The sequence below is a fragment of the Pseudophryne corroboree genome, unplaced genomic scaffold (assembly GCF_028390025.1).
Source record: "Pseudophryne corroboree isolate aPseCor3 unplaced genomic scaffold, aPseCor3.hap2 scaffold_685, whole genome shotgun sequence".
Classification (NCBI taxonomy): domain Eukaryota; kingdom Metazoa; phylum Chordata; class Amphibia; order Anura; family Myobatrachidae; genus Pseudophryne; species Pseudophryne corroboree.
Window position 1 is genome coordinate 156,336 of NW_026970270.1, and position 15,230 is coordinate 171,565.

Consider the following 15,230-nt stretch of genomic DNA (forward strand, 5'->3'; position numbering starts at 1 on the left):
ACCATGTGGAAAGATGAACCACCTTCGGCAGAAATTGTTGACGTGTCCTCAATTCTGCTCTATCTTCATGAAAGATCAAATAAAGGCTCTTGTGATACTGCATGGTTTGTACTGTTTTCCATGTGCTCCCAGATCTATCAAGCAAGTAGCATGGTCAAGAAAGTTCTGTTTGAAAAGAAACAAACATTTACTGTCATTGTTATGCAAATAAACTTACATTAAAGCTAACAAGAAAGCACACTCGTTCTGTCTTTAAACTGATAAAAGAAACCCCAATAATATGGGGCATGCAAAAATTGAGATAACACTCAGTTTTGCTTCTCTCCACGGAAATCTTTAATAAAAGGCGAAATATTTGTTAGTTCTGAAGAGAAACCAGAGCATGACCAAGATTCCACCTGTCGCCTGAGTGCCATGCCAGCAGTTCTCATTCAGCTCAAAGTGAGCACCCAATTTGAATGAAAGAAAGCAGATTTCTCACCAGGCTTCCCCTTGCTATAAACATGGTTTGTACTCTTTTCCATGTGCTCCCAGATCTTTCAAACAATTAGTGTGGTCAAGAAAGTTCTGTTTGAAAAGAAACAAACATTTACTGTCATTTCTATGCAAATGAGCTTACATTAAAGCACACTCGTTCTATCTTTAAACCAATAAAATAAAACCCCAATAAGATGGGGCATGCAAAAATTGAGATAAAACTCAGTTTTGCTCCTCTCCACGGAAATCTTTAGTAAAAGGCGAAAGATTTGTTCGTTCTGAAGAGAAACCACAGCATGACCAAGATTCTACCTGTCGCCTGAGTGCCATGCCAGCAGTCCTCATTCAGCTCAAAGTGAGCACCCAATTTGAAAGAAAGAAAGCAGATTTCTCACCAGGCTTCCTCTTGCTATAAACATGGTTTGTACTCTTTTCCATGTGCTCCCAGATCTTTCAAGCAATTAGTATAGTCAAGAAAGTTCTGTTTGAAAAGAAACAAACATTTACTGTCATTTCTACGCAAATGAGCTTACATTAAAGCACACTCGTTCTATCTTTAAACTGATAAAAGAAACCCCAATAAGACGGGGCATGCAAAAATTGAGATAAAACTCAGTTTTGCTCCTCTCCACGGAAATCTTTAGTAAAAGGCAAAAGATTTGTTCGTTCTGAAGAGAAACCAGAGCATGACCAAGATTCCACCTGTCGCCTGAGTGCCATGCCAGCAGTCCTCATTCAGCTCAAAGTGAGCACCCAATTTGAAAGAAAGAAAGCAGATTTCTCACCAGGCTTCCCCTTGCTATAAGCATGGTTTGTACTCTTTTCCATGTGCTCCCAGATCTTTCAAGCAATTAGTATGGTCAAGAAAGTTCTGCTTGAAAAGAAACAGACATTTATTGTCATTGTTATGCAAATAAACTTACATTAAAGCTAACAAGAAAGCACACTCGTTCTGTCTTTAATCCGATAAAAGAAACCCCAATAATATGGGGCATGCAAAAATTGAGATAAAACTCAGTTTTGCTCCTCTCCACGGAAATCTTTAGTAAAAGGCGAAAGATTTGTTCGTTCTGAAGAGAAACCAGAGCATGACCAAGATTCCACCTGTCGCCTGAGTGCCGTGCCAGCAGTCCTCATTCAGATCAAAGTGAGCGCCCAATTTGAAAGAAAGCAGATTTCTCACCTGTCTTCTCCTTGCTATAAGCATGGTTTGTACTGTATTCCATGTGCTCCCAGATCTTTCAAGCAAGTAGCATGGTCAAGAAAGTTCTGTTTGAAAAGAAACAAACATTTACTGTAATTTCTATGCAAATGAGCTTACATTAAAGCACACTCATTCTATCTTTAAACCGATAAAAGAAACCCCAAAAACATGGGGCATGCAAAAATTGAGATAAAACTCGGTTTTGCTCCTCTCCACGGAAATCTTTAGTAAAAGGCGAAAGATTTGTTCGTTCTGAAGAGAAACCAGAGCATGACCAAGATTTTTATCTGAAAATATGTGTTCTCCCTGCAGTTGTTGTCCCCAGATGAGAGTTCCCTTGTGCTGCCTCAGTTGAATCTCCTTTACTTGACAGGGGGATGCTCGAGCAGCGACCCTCCCCAGCTCTAGCCCAACTCCTACTTACCTGCCAGGTGAGATACTATGATCATGAAGGTGCTTCTCCCAGGGCAAGGCTCACCCATTGCACTCTGGGTGTGCTGCTTCTGCGATTTCCCCAAATGTGGGAAACTTGACTGCATAATTTGTGTTTCCCCTGGTCGGCTCTCGTATAATTCAGATCTCTTTGTCTCAGGTCTCTCTCCAGCCTAGTTTGCTGTCTGTTTCTACTTCTCTTTTCTTGAGCCGCTCCCTTCTATGCCCTTGCGCACTATCCTGACTTCTCCCGTCTGCTTACTTCGTGCCTTCCAACGCACAATGCAAACTACAGGTAGTGCTGCAGGACCCACACCCTTTTACTTGCCTTACAGAGCGTCTCTGGAGCAGTTACAGTGCCCAGCTGCTGCAAGAAATCAGCTTGAATGCTTCAGGGGCTGGGGAATAGCCAACATGAGCCCCACACCGAAGGAGGGTGGAGGTGTGTAATGCGAACTAGGGGTCATCCAAGCGCCGCAAAAGGCCGCCATGCCCTGCACGCCCCTTGTCTCTTTTCATATGCAGACGAGGGTTGAAGCCAACTTTGACCCACTGTTTGGATGACATCACCATATGCAAATCCATCTGCTGCAGGCCTTCCCCCAGGAATGCTTGCACTAGTTGTTGCATTTGGTTTGTTGTTTGGGGGTGCTTCAGTATTAGGCAGCCTTCTGCCCTCCCATGTTCATCTGAAAATATGTGTTCTCCCTGCAGTTGTTGTCCCCAGATGAGAGTTCCCTTGTGCTGCCTCAGTTGAATCTCCTTTACTTGACAGAGATGTGCCTGAGCAGCGGCCCTCCCCAGCCCTATCCCAAATCATACTTATTTTGCATAGGCGATACCATGGTCATGAAGATTGTTCTCCCAGGGTGAGGTTCATTCATTGCATTCTGGGTATGCTGACCCCTGTGATTTCCCCAAATGTGGGAAACTCGACTGCATTATTTGTGGTAGTGGGGGACTGTGTTTGTGCTTTCCTCTGGTCAGCTCTGGTAAAAATCAGATTTCTTTATCTAAGATCTTCCTCTAGCCTTGTTCTTCTTTCGAGAGTTCCCTTGTGCTGCCTCAGTTGGATCTCTTTCACTTGACAGGGGGGTGCCCGAGCAGCGACCCTCCCCAGCTCTAGCCCAACTCCTACTTACCTGCCAGGTGAGATACTATGATCATGAAGGTGCTTCTCCCAGGGCAAGGCTCACCCATTGCACTCTGGTTGTGCTGCCCCTGTGATTTCCCCAAATGTGGGAAACTTGACTGCATAATTTGTGTTTCCCTTGGTCGGCTCTCGTATAATTCAGATCTCTTTGTCTCAGGTCTCTCTCCAGCCTAGTTTGCTGTCTGTTTCCACTTCTCTTTTCTTGAGCCGCTCCCTTCTATGCCCTTGCGCACTATCCTGACTTCTCCCGTCTGCTTACTTCGTGCCTTCCAACGCACAATGCAAACTACAGGTAGTGCTGCAGGGCCCACACCCTTTTACTTGCCTTACAGAGCAGCTCTGGAGCAGTTACAGTGCCCAGCTGCTGCAAGAAATCAGCTTGAATGCTTCAGGGGCTGGGGCATAGCCAACATGAGCCCCACACCGAAGGAGGGTGGAGGTGTGTAATGCGAACTAGGGGTCATCCAAGCGCCGCAAAAGGCCGCCATGCCCTGCACGCCCCTTTTCTCTTTTCATATGCAGACGAGGGTTGAAGCCAACTTTGACCCACTGCTTGGATGGCATCACCATATGCAAATCCATCTGCTGCAGGCCTTCCCCCAGGAATGCTTGCACTAGTTGTTGCATTTGGTTTGTTGTTTGGGGGTGCTTCAGTATTAGGCAGCCTTCTGCCCTCCCATGTTCATCTGAAAATATGTGTTCTCCCTGCAGTTGTTGTCCCCAGATGAGAGTTCCCTTGTGCTGCCTCAGTTGAATCTCCTTTACTTGACAGAGATGTGCCTGAGCAGCGGCCCTCCCCAGCCCTATCCCAAATCATACTTATTTTGCATAGGAGAGACCATGGTCTTGAAGATTGTTCTCCCAGGGTGAGGTTCATTCATTGCATTCTGGGTATGCTGACCCCTGTGATTTCCCCAAATGTGGGAAACTCAACTGCATTATTTGTGGTAGTGGGGGACTGTGTTTGTGCTTTCCTCTGGTCAGCTCTGGTAAAAGTCAGATTTCTTTGTTTCAGTTCTTCCTCTAGCCTTGTTCTTCTTTCGAGAGTTCCCTTGTGCTGCCTCAGTTGGATCTCCTTCACTTGACAGGGGGGTGCCCGAGCAGCGACCCTCCCCAGCTCTAGCCCAACTTCTACTTACCTGCCAGGTGAGATACTATAATCATGAAGGTGCTTCTCCCAGGGCAAGGCTCACCCATTGCACTCTGGATGTGCTGCCCCTGCGATTTCCCCAAATGTGGGAAACTTGACTGCATAATTTGTGTTTCCCCTGGTCGGCTCTCGTATAATTCAGATCTCTTTGTCTCAGGTCTCTCTCCAGCCTAGTTTGCTGTCTGTTTCCACTTCTCTTTTCTTAAGCCGCTCCATTCTATGGCCTTGCGCACTATCCTTACTTCTCCCGTCTGCTTACTTTGTGCCTTCCAATGCACAATGCAAACTACAGGTAGTGCTGCAGGGCCCACACCCTTTTACTTGCCGTACAGAGCAGCTCTGGAGCTGTTACAGTGCCCAGCTACTGCAAGAAATCAGCTTGAATGCTTCAGGGGCTGGGGCATAGCCAACATGAGCCCCACACCAAAGGAGGGTGGAGGTGTTTAATGCGAACTAGGGGTCATCCAAGCGCCGCAAAAGGCCGCCATGCCCTGCACGCCCCTTTTCTCTTTTCATATGCAGACGAGGGTTGAAGCCAACTTTGACCCACTGCTTGGATGACATCACCATATGCAAATCCATCTGCTGCAGGCCTTCCCCCAGGAATGCTTGCACTAGTTGTTGCATTTGGTTTGTTGTTTGGGGGTGCTTCAGTATTAGGCAGCCTTCTGCCCTCCCATGTTCATCTGAAAATATGTGTTCTCCCTGCAGTTGTTGTCCCCAGATGAGAGTTCCCTTATGCTGCCTCAGTTGAATCTCCTTTACTTGACAGAGATGTGCCTGAGCAGCGGCCCTCCCCAGCCCTATCCCAAATCATACTTATTTTGCATAGGAGATACCATGGTCATGAAGATTATTCTCCCAGTGTGAGGTTCATTCATTGCATTCTGGGTATGCTGACCCCTGTGATTTCCCCAAATGTGTGAAACTCGACAGCATTATTTGTGGTAGTGGGGGACTGTGTTTGTGTTTTCCTCTGGTCAGCTCAGGTAAAAGTCAGATTTCTTTGTCTCAGATCTTCCTCTAGCCTTGTTCTTCTTTCGAGAATTCCCTTGTGCTGCCTCAGTTGGATCTCCTTCACTTGACAGGGGGGTACCCGAGCAGCGACCCTCCCCAGCTCTAGCCCAACTTCTTCTTACCTGCCAGGTGAGATACTATGATCACGTAGGTGCTTCTCCCAGGGCAAGGCTCACCCATTGCACTCTGGGTGTGCTGCTCCTGCGATTTCCCCAAATGTGGGAAACTTGACTGCATAATTTGTGTTTCCCCTGGTCGGCTCTCGTATAATTCAGATCTCTTTGTCTCAGGTCTCTCTCCAGCCTAGTTTGCTGTCTGTTTCCACTTCTCTATTCTTAAGTGCCTTCCAATGCACAATGCAAACTACAGGTAGTGCTGCAGGGCCCACACCCTTTTACTTGCCGTACAGAGCAGCTCTGGAGCTGTTACAGTGCCCAGCTGCTGCAAGAAATCAGCTTGAATGCTTCAGGGGCTGGGGCATAGCCAACATGAGCCCCACACCGAAGGAGGGTGGGGGCGTTTAATGCGAACTAAGGGTCATCCAAGCGCCTCAAAAGGCCGCCATGCCCTGCATACCCCTTTTCTCTTTTCATATGCAGATGAGGGTTCCAGCCAACTTTGGCCCACTGCTTGGATGACATCACCGTATGCAAATCCGTCTTCTGCAGAACTTCCCCCAGGAATGCTTGTACTAGTTGTTGCATTTGGTTTGTTGTTTGGGGGTGCTTCAGTATTAGGCAGCCTTCTGCCCTCCCATGTTCATCTGAAAATATGTGTTCTCCCTGCAGTTGTTGTCCCCAGATGGGAGTTCCCTAGTGCTGCCTCAGTTGAATCTCCTTTACTTGACAGAGATGTGCCTGAGCAGCGGCCCTCCCCAGCCCTATCCCAAATCATACTTATTTTGCATAGGAGATACCATGGTCATGAAGATTGTTCTCCGAGGGTGAGGTTCATTCATTGCATTTTGGGTATGCTGACCCCTGTGATTTCCCCAAATGTGGGAAACTCGACTGCATTATTTGTGGTAGTGGGGAACTGTGTTTGTGCTTTCCTCTGGTCAGCTCTGGTAAAAGTCAGATTTCTTTGTCTCAGATTTTCCTCTAGCCTTGTTCTTCTTTCGAGAGTTCCCTGGTGCTGCCTCAGTTGGATCTCCTTCACTTGACAGGGGGGTACCCGAGCAGCAACCCTCCCCAGCTCTAGCCCAACTCCTACTTACCTGCCAGGTGAGATACTATGATCATGAAGGTGCTTCTCCCAGGGCAAGGCTCACCCATTGCACTCTGGGTGTGCTGCTCCTGCGATTTCCCCAAATGTGGGACACTTGACTGCATAATTTGTGTTTCCCCTGGTCGGCTCTCGTATAATTTAGATCTCTTTGTCTCAGGTCTCTCTCCAGCCTAGTTTGCTGTCTGTTTCCACTTCTCTTTTCTTGAGCCGCTCCCTTCTATGCTCTTGCGCACTATCCTGACTTCTCCCGTCTGCTTACTTTGTGCCTTCCAACGCACAATGCGAACTACAGGTAGTGCTGCAGGGCCCACACCCTTTTACTTGCCTTACAGAGCAGCTCTGGAGCTGTTACAGTGCCCAGCTGCTGCAAGAAATCAGCTTGAATACTTCAGGGGCTGGGGCATAGCCAACATGAGCCCCACACCGAAGGAGAATGGAGGTGTTTAATGCGAACTAGGGGTCATCCAAGTGCCGCAAAAGGCCACCATGCCCTGCATAACCCTTTTCTCTTTTCATATGCAGATGAGGGTTCCAGCCAACTTTGGCCCACTGCTTGGATGACATCACCGTATGCAAATCCGTCTTCTGCAGACCTTTTCCCAGGAATGCTTGTACTAGTTGTTGCATTTGGTTTGTTGTTTGGGGGTGCTTCAGTATTAGGCAGCCTTCTGCTCTCCCATTTTCATCTGAAAATATGTGTTCTCCCTGCAGTTGTTGTCCCCAGATGAGAGTTCCCTTGTGCTGCCTCAGTTGAATCTCCTTTACTTGACAGAGATGTGCCTGAGCAGCGGCCCTCCCCAGCCCTATCCCAAATCATACTTATTTTGCATAGGAGATACCATTATCATGAAGATTGTTCTCCCAGGGTGAGGTTCATTCATTGCATTCTGGGTATGCTGACCCCTGTGATTTCCCCAAATGTGGGAAACTCGACTGCATTATTTGTTGTAGTGGGGGACTGTGTTTGTGCTTTCCTCTGGTCAGCTCTGGTAAAAGTCAGATTTCTATGTCTCAGATCTTCATCTAGCCTTGTTCTTTTTTCGAGAGTTTCCTTGTGCTGCCTCAGTTGGATCTCCTTCACTTGACAGGGAGGTGCCCGTACAGCGACCCTCCCCAGCTCTAGCCCAACTCCTACTTACCTGCCAGGTGAGATACTATGATCAGGAAGGTGCTTCTCCCAGGGCAAGGCTCACCCAATGCACTCTGGGTGTGCTGCTCCTACGATTTCCCCAAATGTGGGACACTTGATTACATAATTTGTGTTTCCTCTGGTCGGCTCTCGTATAATTCAGATCTCTTTGTCTCAGGTCTCTCTCCAGCCTAGTTTGCTGTCTGTTTCCACTTCTCTTTTCTTGAGCCGCTCCCTTCTATGCCCTTGTGCACTATCCTGACTTCCCCGTCTGCTTACTTTGTGCCTTCCAACGCACAATGCAAACTACAGGTAGTGCTGCAGGGCCCACACCCTTTTACTTGCTTTACAGAGCAGCTCTGGAGCTGTTACAGTGCCCAGCTGCTGCAAGAAATCAGCTTGAATGCTTCAGGGGCTGGGGCATAGCCAACATGAGCCCCACACCGAAGGAGGGTGGAGGTGTTTAATGCGAACTAGGGGTCATCCAAGCGCCGCAAAAGGCTGCCATGCCCTGCACACCCCTTTTTTATTTTCATATGCAGACGAGGGTTGAAGCCAACTTTGACCCACTGCTTGGATGACATCACCATATGCAAATCCGTCTGCTGCAGGCCTTCCCCCAGGAATGCTTGCACTAGTAGTTGCATTTGGTTTGTTGTTTGGGGGTGCTTCAGTATTAGGCAGCCTTCTGCCCTCCCATGTTCATCTGAAAATATGTGTTCTCCCTGCAGTTGTTGTCCCCAGATGAGAGTTCCCTTGTGCTGCCTCAGTTGAATCTCCTTTACTTGACAGAGATGTGCCTGAGCAGCGGCCCTCCCCAGCCCTATCCCAAATCATACTTATTTTGCATAGGAGATACCATGGTCATGAAGATTGTTCTCCCAGTGTGAGGTTCATTCATTGCACTCTGGGTATGCTGACCCCTGTGATTTCCCCAAATGTGGGAAACTCGACTGCATTATTTGTGGTAGTGGGGGACTGTGTTTGTGCTTTCCTCTGGTCAGCTCTGGTAAAAGTCAGATTTCTTTGTCTCAGATCTTCCTCTAGCCTTGTTCTTCTTTCGAGAGTTCCCTTGTGCTGCCTCAGTTGGATCTCCTTCACTTGACAGGGGGTGCCCGAGCAGCAATCCTCCACAGCTCTAGCCCAACTCCTACTTACCTGCCAGGTGAGATACTATGATCTTCACTGTTAGGGCAATCAGGATGTGGAATTCCCTGCCAGGGAAGGTGGTAATGGCGGACTCTGTAATTGGATTTAAAAAAGGAATGGATACATTTCTGAATGAAAAAGCTATCCAAGGTTATAATACTTAAAATATCAACATGGTTAATTCGGGGGTAACATGAGTTATAGTAGCTAACTAGTCATAAAACATTATTCAGCAAGTATGTAGAATCATCACAACTTAAAACAGGTTGAACACGATGGGCAATTTGCCTCTATTCAACCTCAAAAACTATGTTACTATATGTTACTATATTACTATGTTACTGTAGTATACAGAACACCACAATGTAATGAGCAGTGATAGTGAGCACTGATGAGGATACTAGAACTGACACTGAGCAGCAAGATGCAGCACTGGACTATTAGTAATGTACTGTAGTATGCTGAGCACCACAATGCAGCACAAGACAATGAGCAGTGATACTGAGCACTGATGAGGATACTACTGAGAACTGACACTGAGCAGGAGAGACACACTACTAGTATTACTGAGCAGCAATAAGTAACCACTGATACTGAGCACTGATATTGAGATTTCCACTGAGAGAACATAGCCACGTCCTCTCCGCTCTCTCTTCAATGCACGAGTAAAAATGGCGGCAACGCGCAGCTCTTTATGTGGAATCCGAATCTCGCGAGAATCCGACAGCGGGATGATGACATTTTCCCTTGTTCAGGTTTTCCGAGTCAGGCGGGAACAACCGAGCCTGCCTCGGACCAGTGTAAACCACGTGGAGTTCGTCGGGAATTCGGTTCTCGGAGAACCGAACCCGCTCCTCTATATATACTATATTACTATGTTACTGTAGTATACAGAACACCACAATGCAATGAGCAGTGATAGTGAGCACTGATGAGGATACTAGAACTGACACTGAGCAGCAAGATGCAGCACTGGACTATTAGTAATGTACTGTAGTATGCTGAGCACCACAATGCAGCACAAGACAATGAGCAGTGATACTGAGCACTGATGAGGATACTACTGAGAACTGACACTGAGCAGGAGAGACACACTACTAGTATTACTGAGCAGCAATAAGTAACCACTGATACTGAGCACTGATATTGAGATTTCCACTGAGAGAACATAGCCACATCCTCTCCGCTCTCTCTTCAATGCACGAGTAAAAATGGCAGCAACGCGCAGCTCTTTATATGGAATCCGAATCTCACGAGAATCTGACAGCGGGATGATGACATTTTCCCTTGTTCAGGTTTTCCGAGTCAGGCGGGAACAACCGAGCCTGCCTCGGACCAGTGTAAACCACGTGGAGTTCGTGGGGAATTCGGTTCTCGGAGAACCGAACCCGCTCCTCTCTACCTTATACCCATCAATTTTTTTTATTTTCAATCTAAGCCCCTGCAGTTTTCTGTAAGCATCTGCTTCGCTATGATGATCAACAAGTCACAAGGGCAAACACTCAGGGCTTGAGGCGTAGATCTTAGGACCAGCTGCTACAAGCATGGCAGAGGTGTCACTATCACTGGTGACACCCAGAGAGGTGGCGAGGGAGATTGTAATGCAGTGCGCGCAGATAAACAGCGCAATGGTAAAAAGGAGGCATGGTTTCATAGGTAGGGGCGTGGCCTGGTGGCCTGAATCTACATTTTGTTGCTCCGGGTGTCCCGGGGGTTGGGGGCTGCACCCGGGGACTAGTGTGTGAGCGGTGCTGGCTCCTGCACAGTAACAGGGCATGGCCACCCAGCATGACGCCTCCCTTCTTGACCATGCTGTAATTGCAGTCGCACTGCAGTTCAGCGTGATCATAAAAAATGGTGTAGGCTCCTGCTGGTGCAGACTGTAGAGAAAAGCTGCTGTGACCACGCCCCCTGTGTCTCCTCCGTTGCAGACCCCATTTTGAAGCCTTGCCCCCGGACTAAGTGAAAAGAATGCCCTTGCGCACTATCCTGACTTCTCCTCCCGTCTGCTTAATTTGTGCCTTCCAACGCACAATGCGAACAACAGGTGGTGCTGCAGGGCCCATACCCTTTTACTTGCCTTACAGAACCGCTCTGGAGCTGTTACAGTGCCCAGCTGCTGCAAGAAATCAGCTTGAATGCATCAGGGGATGGGGCATGGCCAACATGAGCCCCACACCAAAGGAGGGTGGGGGTGTTTAATGCGAACTAGGGGTCATCCAAGCACTGCAAAAGGCCGCCATGCCCTGCATGCCCCTTTTCTCTTTTCATATGCAGATGAGGGTTCCAGTCAACTTTGGCCCACTGCTTGGATAACATCACCGTATGCAAATCCGTCTGCTGCAGACCTTCCCCCAGGAGTGCTTGTACTAGTTGTTGCATATGGGCCCTCATTCCGAGTCGTTCGCTCTGTAAATTTCATCGCATCGCAGTGAAATTCTGCTTAGTACGCATGCGCAATATTCGCACTGCGACTGCGCCAAGTAATTTTACAATGAAGAAAGTATTTTTACTCACGGCTTTTTCTTCGCTCCGGCGATCGTAATGTGATTGACAGGAAATGGGTGTTACTGGGCGGAAACAGGCCGTTTTATGGGCGTGTGGGAAAAAACGCTACAGTTTCCGGAAAAAACGCAGGAGTGGCCGGAGAAACGGGGGAGTGTCTGGGCGAACTCTGGGAGTGTTTGTGACGTCAAACCAGGAACGACAAGCACTGAACTGATCGCAGATGCCGAGTAAGTCTGAAGCTACTCTGAAACTGCTAAGTAGTTTGTAATCGCAATATTGCGAATACATCGGTCGCAATTTTAAGAAGCTAAGATTCACTCCCAGTAGGCGGCGGCTTAGCGTGTGTAACTCTGCTAAAATCGCCTTGCGAGCGATCAACTCGGAATGAGGGCCATGGTTTGATATTTGATGGTGCTTCAGTATTAGGCAGCCTTCCGCCCTCCCATGTTCATCTGAAAAGATGTGGTCTCCCTGCAGTTGTTGTCCCCAGATGAGAGTTCCCTTGTGCTGCCTCAGTTGAATCTCCTTTACTTGACAGAGATGTGCCTGAGCAGCGGCCCTCACCAGCCCTATCCCAAATCATACTTATTTTGCATAGGAGATACCATGGTCATGAAGATTGTTCTCCCAGGGTGAGGTTCATTCATTGCATTCTGGGTATGCTGACCCCTGTGATTTTCCCAAATGTGGGAAACTCGACTGCATTATTTGTGGTAGTGGGGGACTGTGTTTGTGCTTTCCTCTGGTCAGCTCTGGTAAAAGTCAGATTTCTTTGTCTCAGATCTTCCTCTAGCCTTGTTCTTCTTTCGAGAGTTCCCTGGTGCTGCTTCAGTTGGATCTCCTTCACTTCACAGGGGGGAACCCGAGCAGCGACCCTCCCCAGCTCTAGCCCAACTCCTACTTACCTGCCAGGTGAGATACTATGATCATGAAGGTGCTTCTCCCAGGGCAAGGCTCAACCATTGCACTCTGGGTGTGCTGCTCCTGCGATTTCCCCAAATGTGGGAAACTTGACTGCATAATTTGTGTTTCCCCTCGTCGGCTCTCGTATAATTCAGATCTCTTTGTCTCAGGTCTCTCTCCAGCCTAGTTTGCTGTCTGTTTCCACTTCTCTTTTCTTGAGCCGCTCCCTTCTATGCCCTTGCGCACTATCCTGACTTCTCCCGTCTGCTTACTTCGTGCCTTCCAACGCACAATGCGAACTACAGGTAGTGCTGCAGGGCCCACACCCTTTTACTTGCCTTACAGAGTAGCTCTGGAGCAGTTACAGTGCCCAGCTGCTGCAAGAAATCAGCTTGAATGCTTCAGGGGCTGGGGCATAGCCAACATGAGCCCCACACCGAAGGAGGGAGGAGGTGTGTAATGCAAACTAGGGGTCATCCAAGCGCTGCAAAAGGCCGCCATGCCCTGCACGCCCCTTTTCTCTTTTCATATGCAGACAAGGGTTGAAGCCAACTTTGACCCACTGCTTGGATGACATCACCATATGCAAATCCATCTGCTGCAGGCCTTCCCCCAGGAATGCTTGCACTAGTTGTTGCATTTGGTTTGTTGTTTGGGGGTGCTTCAGTATTAGGCAGCCTTCTGCCCTCACATGTTCATCTGAAAATATGTGTTCTTTCTGCAGTTGTTGTCCCCAGATGAGAGTTCCCTTGTGCTGCCTCAGTTGAATCTCCTTTACTTGACAGAGATGTGCCTGAGCAGCGGCCCTCCCCAGCCCTATCCCAAATCATACTTATTTTGCATAGGCGATACCATGGTCATGAAGATTGTTCTCCCAGGGTGAGGTTCATTCATTGCATTCTGGGTATGCTGACCCCTGTGATTTCCCCAAATGTGGGAAACTCGACTGCATTATTTGTGGCAGTGGGGGACTGTGTTTGTGCTTTCCTCTGGCCAGCTTTGGAAAAAGTCAGATTTCTTTGTCTCAGATCTTCCTCTAGCCTTGTTCTTCTTTCGAGAGTTCCCTTGTGCTGCCTCAGTTGGATCTCTTTCACTTGACAGGGGGGTGCCCGAACAGCGACCCTCCCCAGCTCTAGCCCAACTCCTACTTACCTGCCAGGTGAGATACTATGATCATGAAGGTGCTTCTCCCAGGGCAAGGCTCACCCATTGCACTCTGGGTGTGCTGCCCCTGCGATTTCCCCAAATGTGGGAAACTTGACTGCATAATTTGTGTTTCCCTTGGTCGGCTCTCGTATAATTCAGATCTCTTTGTCTCAGGTCTCTCTCCAGCCTAGTTTGCTGTCTGTTTCCACTTCTCTTTTCTTCAGCCGCTCCCTTCTATACCCTTGTGCACTAGGCAAAGGATGTAGAACCAATCAAATTGGAAGGGGCGCTCGAGCTGTGTTTCCAAATAGTATAGTGATAAAAAATAATAATAAGCAGCTGTCTGAGTGGGCTAGTCACGCCCACTATATCATGCAAAACAGAAATAAAACAAAATAAGACAGCGCTAACTGAAGATGGATTGTGGATAATACAGTACTAATTTATTAAAATGACAATATTCAACTAAACATTTTTAAAAAATTCATAAAATCTAATTCACTGCACTTTTATATTGTGGTCACCATACGTGTACTTATTGATCATTTGTTGTTATGTCCAAAGTCCCCGTGAAGTCCGCTCATTTAATGTCCCATATCCTGGGGTTGTGGCACAATCCCTGGGCCGATAGTACGCTGGAGGAATGTCTTATCCCAATTCTTAAACAAGGCAAAAGGGAAGTGTCCTCACCAGTATTGCGTGTTGGTAATTCTCTTCGGTCCTTATTGTTGGATAGGGTGTAAAAACTTGCGTTATTCAGCGGATTCCACAGAGGTCCAGACAGTGTTGGGTGATCAGGGTAGGTGACACAGGTTACACCTCCCTTCTATGCCCTTGCGCACTATCCTGACTTCTCCTCCTGTCTGCTTACTTTGTGCCTTCCAACGCACAATGCGAACTACAGGTAGTGCTGCAGGGCCCACACCCTTTTACTTGCCTTACAGAGCAGCTCTGGAGCTGTTACAGTGCCCAGCTGCTGCAAGAAATCAGCTTGAATGCTTCAGGGGCTGGGGCATAGCCAACATGAGCCCCACACCAAAGGAGGGTGGAGGTGTTTAATGCAAACTAGGGGTCAGCCAAGCGCCGCAAAAGGCCACCATGCCCTGCACGCCCCTTTTCTCTTTTCATATGCAGACGAGGGTTGAAGCCAACTTTGACCCACTGCTTGGATGACATCACCATATGCAAATCCATCTGTGGCAGGCCTTCCCCCAGGAATGCTTGCACTAGTTGTTGCATTTGGTTTGTTGTTTGGGGGTGCTTCAGTATTAGGCAGTCTTCTGCCCTCCCATGTTCATCTGAAAATATATGTTCTCCCTGCAGTTGTTGTCCCAAGATGAGAGTTCCCTTGTGCTGCCTCAGTTGAATCTCCTTTACTTGACAGAGATGTGCATGAGCAGCGGCCCTCCCCAGCCCTATTCCAAACCATACTTATTTTGCATAGGAGATACCATGGTCATGAAGATTTTTCTCCCAGGGTGAGGTTCATTCATTGCATTTTGGGTATGCTGACCCCTGTGATTTCCCCAAATGTGGGAAACTTGACTGCATTATTTGTGGTAGTGGGAGACTGTGTTTGTGCTTTCCTCTGGTCAGCTCTGGTAAAAGTCAGATTTCTTTGTCTCAGATCTTCCTCTAGCCTTGTTCTTCTTTCGAGAGTTCCCTGGTGCTGCCTCAGTTGGATCTCCTTCACTTCACAGGGGGGAACCCGAGCAGCGACCCTCCCCAGCTTTAG

At 48.0% G+C, this 15,230-nt stretch overlaps 20 non-coding genes and 2 pseudogenes across 20 annotated transcripts; 17 read left to right on the plus strand and 5 right to left on the minus strand.

Moving 5' to 3' along the window:
* Positions 1-268: 268 nt before the first annotated feature.
* Positions 269-384, minus strand: LOC135037893 (U5 spliceosomal RNA). The gene has a single exon (XR_010232356.1). It is a non-coding gene; the product is annotated as a U5 spliceosomal RNA (small nuclear RNA).
* Positions 385-659: 275 nt separating this feature from the next.
* On the minus strand, positions 660-775 carry LOC135037884 (U5 spliceosomal RNA). The gene has a single exon (XR_010232347.1). It is a non-coding gene; the product is annotated as a U5 spliceosomal RNA (small nuclear RNA).
* Positions 776-1,049: 274 nt separating this feature from the next.
* LOC135037876 (U5 spliceosomal RNA) lies at positions 1,050-1,165 on the minus strand. Its single transcript, XR_010232339.1, has one exon. It is a non-coding gene; the product is annotated as a U5 spliceosomal RNA (small nuclear RNA).
* A 286-nt stretch (positions 1,166-1,451) lies between these two features.
* On the minus strand, positions 1,452-1,567 carry LOC135037872 (U5 spliceosomal RNA). The gene has a single exon (XR_010232335.1). It is a non-coding gene; the product is annotated as a U5 spliceosomal RNA (small nuclear RNA).
* Positions 1,568-1,837: 270 nt separating this feature from the next.
* Positions 1,838-1,953, minus strand: LOC135037880 (U5 spliceosomal RNA). The gene has a single exon (XR_010232343.1). It is a non-coding gene; the product is annotated as a U5 spliceosomal RNA (small nuclear RNA).
* A 144-nt stretch (positions 1,954-2,097) lies between these two features.
* On the plus strand, positions 2,098-2,260 carry LOC135037810 (U1 spliceosomal RNA). Its single transcript, XR_010232289.1, has one exon. It is a non-coding gene; the product is annotated as a U1 spliceosomal RNA (small nuclear RNA).
* Positions 2,261-2,931: 671 nt separating this feature from the next.
* Positions 2,932-3,095, plus strand: LOC135037929 (U1 spliceosomal RNA). The gene has a single exon (XR_010232390.1). It is a non-coding gene; the product is annotated as a U1 spliceosomal RNA (small nuclear RNA).
* Positions 3,096-3,247: 152 nt separating this feature from the next.
* LOC135037845 (U1 spliceosomal RNA) lies at positions 3,248-3,410 on the plus strand. The gene has a single exon (XR_010232312.1). It is a non-coding gene; the product is annotated as a U1 spliceosomal RNA (small nuclear RNA).
* Positions 3,411-4,081: 671 nt separating this feature from the next.
* LOC135037903 (U1 spliceosomal RNA) lies at positions 4,082-4,245 on the plus strand. The gene has a single exon (XR_010232366.1). It is a non-coding gene; the product is annotated as a U1 spliceosomal RNA (small nuclear RNA).
* A 152-nt stretch (positions 4,246-4,397) lies between these two features.
* On the plus strand, positions 4,398-4,560 carry LOC135037839 (U1 spliceosomal RNA). The gene has a single exon (XR_010232307.1). It is a non-coding gene; the product is annotated as a U1 spliceosomal RNA (small nuclear RNA).
* A 671-nt stretch (positions 4,561-5,231) lies between these two features.
* LOC135037762 (U1 spliceosomal RNA) lies at positions 5,232-5,395 on the plus strand. Its single transcript, XR_010232250.1, has one exon. It is a non-coding gene; the product is annotated as a U1 spliceosomal RNA (small nuclear RNA).
* Positions 5,396-5,547: 152 nt separating this feature from the next.
* LOC135037849 (U1 spliceosomal RNA) lies at positions 5,548-5,710 on the plus strand. The gene has a single exon (XR_010232317.1). It is a non-coding gene; the product is annotated as a U1 spliceosomal RNA (small nuclear RNA).
* Positions 5,711-6,325: 615 nt separating this feature from the next.
* On the plus strand, positions 6,326-6,489 carry LOC135037711 (U1 spliceosomal RNA). Its single transcript, XR_010232200.1, has one exon. It is a non-coding gene; the product is annotated as a U1 spliceosomal RNA (small nuclear RNA).
* A 152-nt stretch (positions 6,490-6,641) lies between these two features.
* On the plus strand, positions 6,642-6,783 carry LOC135037823 (U1 spliceosomal RNA; annotated as a pseudogene).
* Positions 6,784-7,475: 692 nt separating this feature from the next.
* On the plus strand, positions 7,476-7,639 carry LOC135037922 (U1 spliceosomal RNA). Its single transcript, XR_010232383.1, has one exon. It is a non-coding gene; the product is annotated as a U1 spliceosomal RNA (small nuclear RNA).
* A 152-nt stretch (positions 7,640-7,791) lies between these two features.
* On the plus strand, positions 7,792-7,954 carry LOC135037862 (U1 spliceosomal RNA). The gene has a single exon (XR_010232326.1). It is a non-coding gene; the product is annotated as a U1 spliceosomal RNA (small nuclear RNA).
* A 670-nt stretch (positions 7,955-8,624) lies between these two features.
* Positions 8,625-8,788, plus strand: LOC135037920 (U1 spliceosomal RNA). Its single transcript, XR_010232381.1, has one exon. It is a non-coding gene; the product is annotated as a U1 spliceosomal RNA (small nuclear RNA).
* Positions 8,789-12,027: 3,239 nt separating this feature from the next.
* Positions 12,028-12,191, plus strand: LOC135037783 (U1 spliceosomal RNA). The gene has a single exon (XR_010232271.1). It is a non-coding gene; the product is annotated as a U1 spliceosomal RNA (small nuclear RNA).
* Positions 12,192-12,343: 152 nt separating this feature from the next.
* On the plus strand, positions 12,344-12,479 carry LOC135037837 (U1 spliceosomal RNA; annotated as a pseudogene).
* Positions 12,480-13,177: 698 nt separating this feature from the next.
* On the plus strand, positions 13,178-13,341 carry LOC135037712 (U1 spliceosomal RNA). The gene has a single exon (XR_010232201.1). It is a non-coding gene; the product is annotated as a U1 spliceosomal RNA (small nuclear RNA).
* Positions 13,342-13,493: 152 nt separating this feature from the next.
* Positions 13,494-13,656, plus strand: LOC135037781 (U1 spliceosomal RNA). Its single transcript, XR_010232269.1, has one exon. It is a non-coding gene; the product is annotated as a U1 spliceosomal RNA (small nuclear RNA).
* A 1,266-nt stretch (positions 13,657-14,922) lies between these two features.
* LOC135037742 (U1 spliceosomal RNA) lies at positions 14,923-15,086 on the plus strand. The gene has a single exon (XR_010232230.1). It is a non-coding gene; the product is annotated as a U1 spliceosomal RNA (small nuclear RNA).
* Positions 15,087-15,230: the final 144 nt, after the last annotated feature.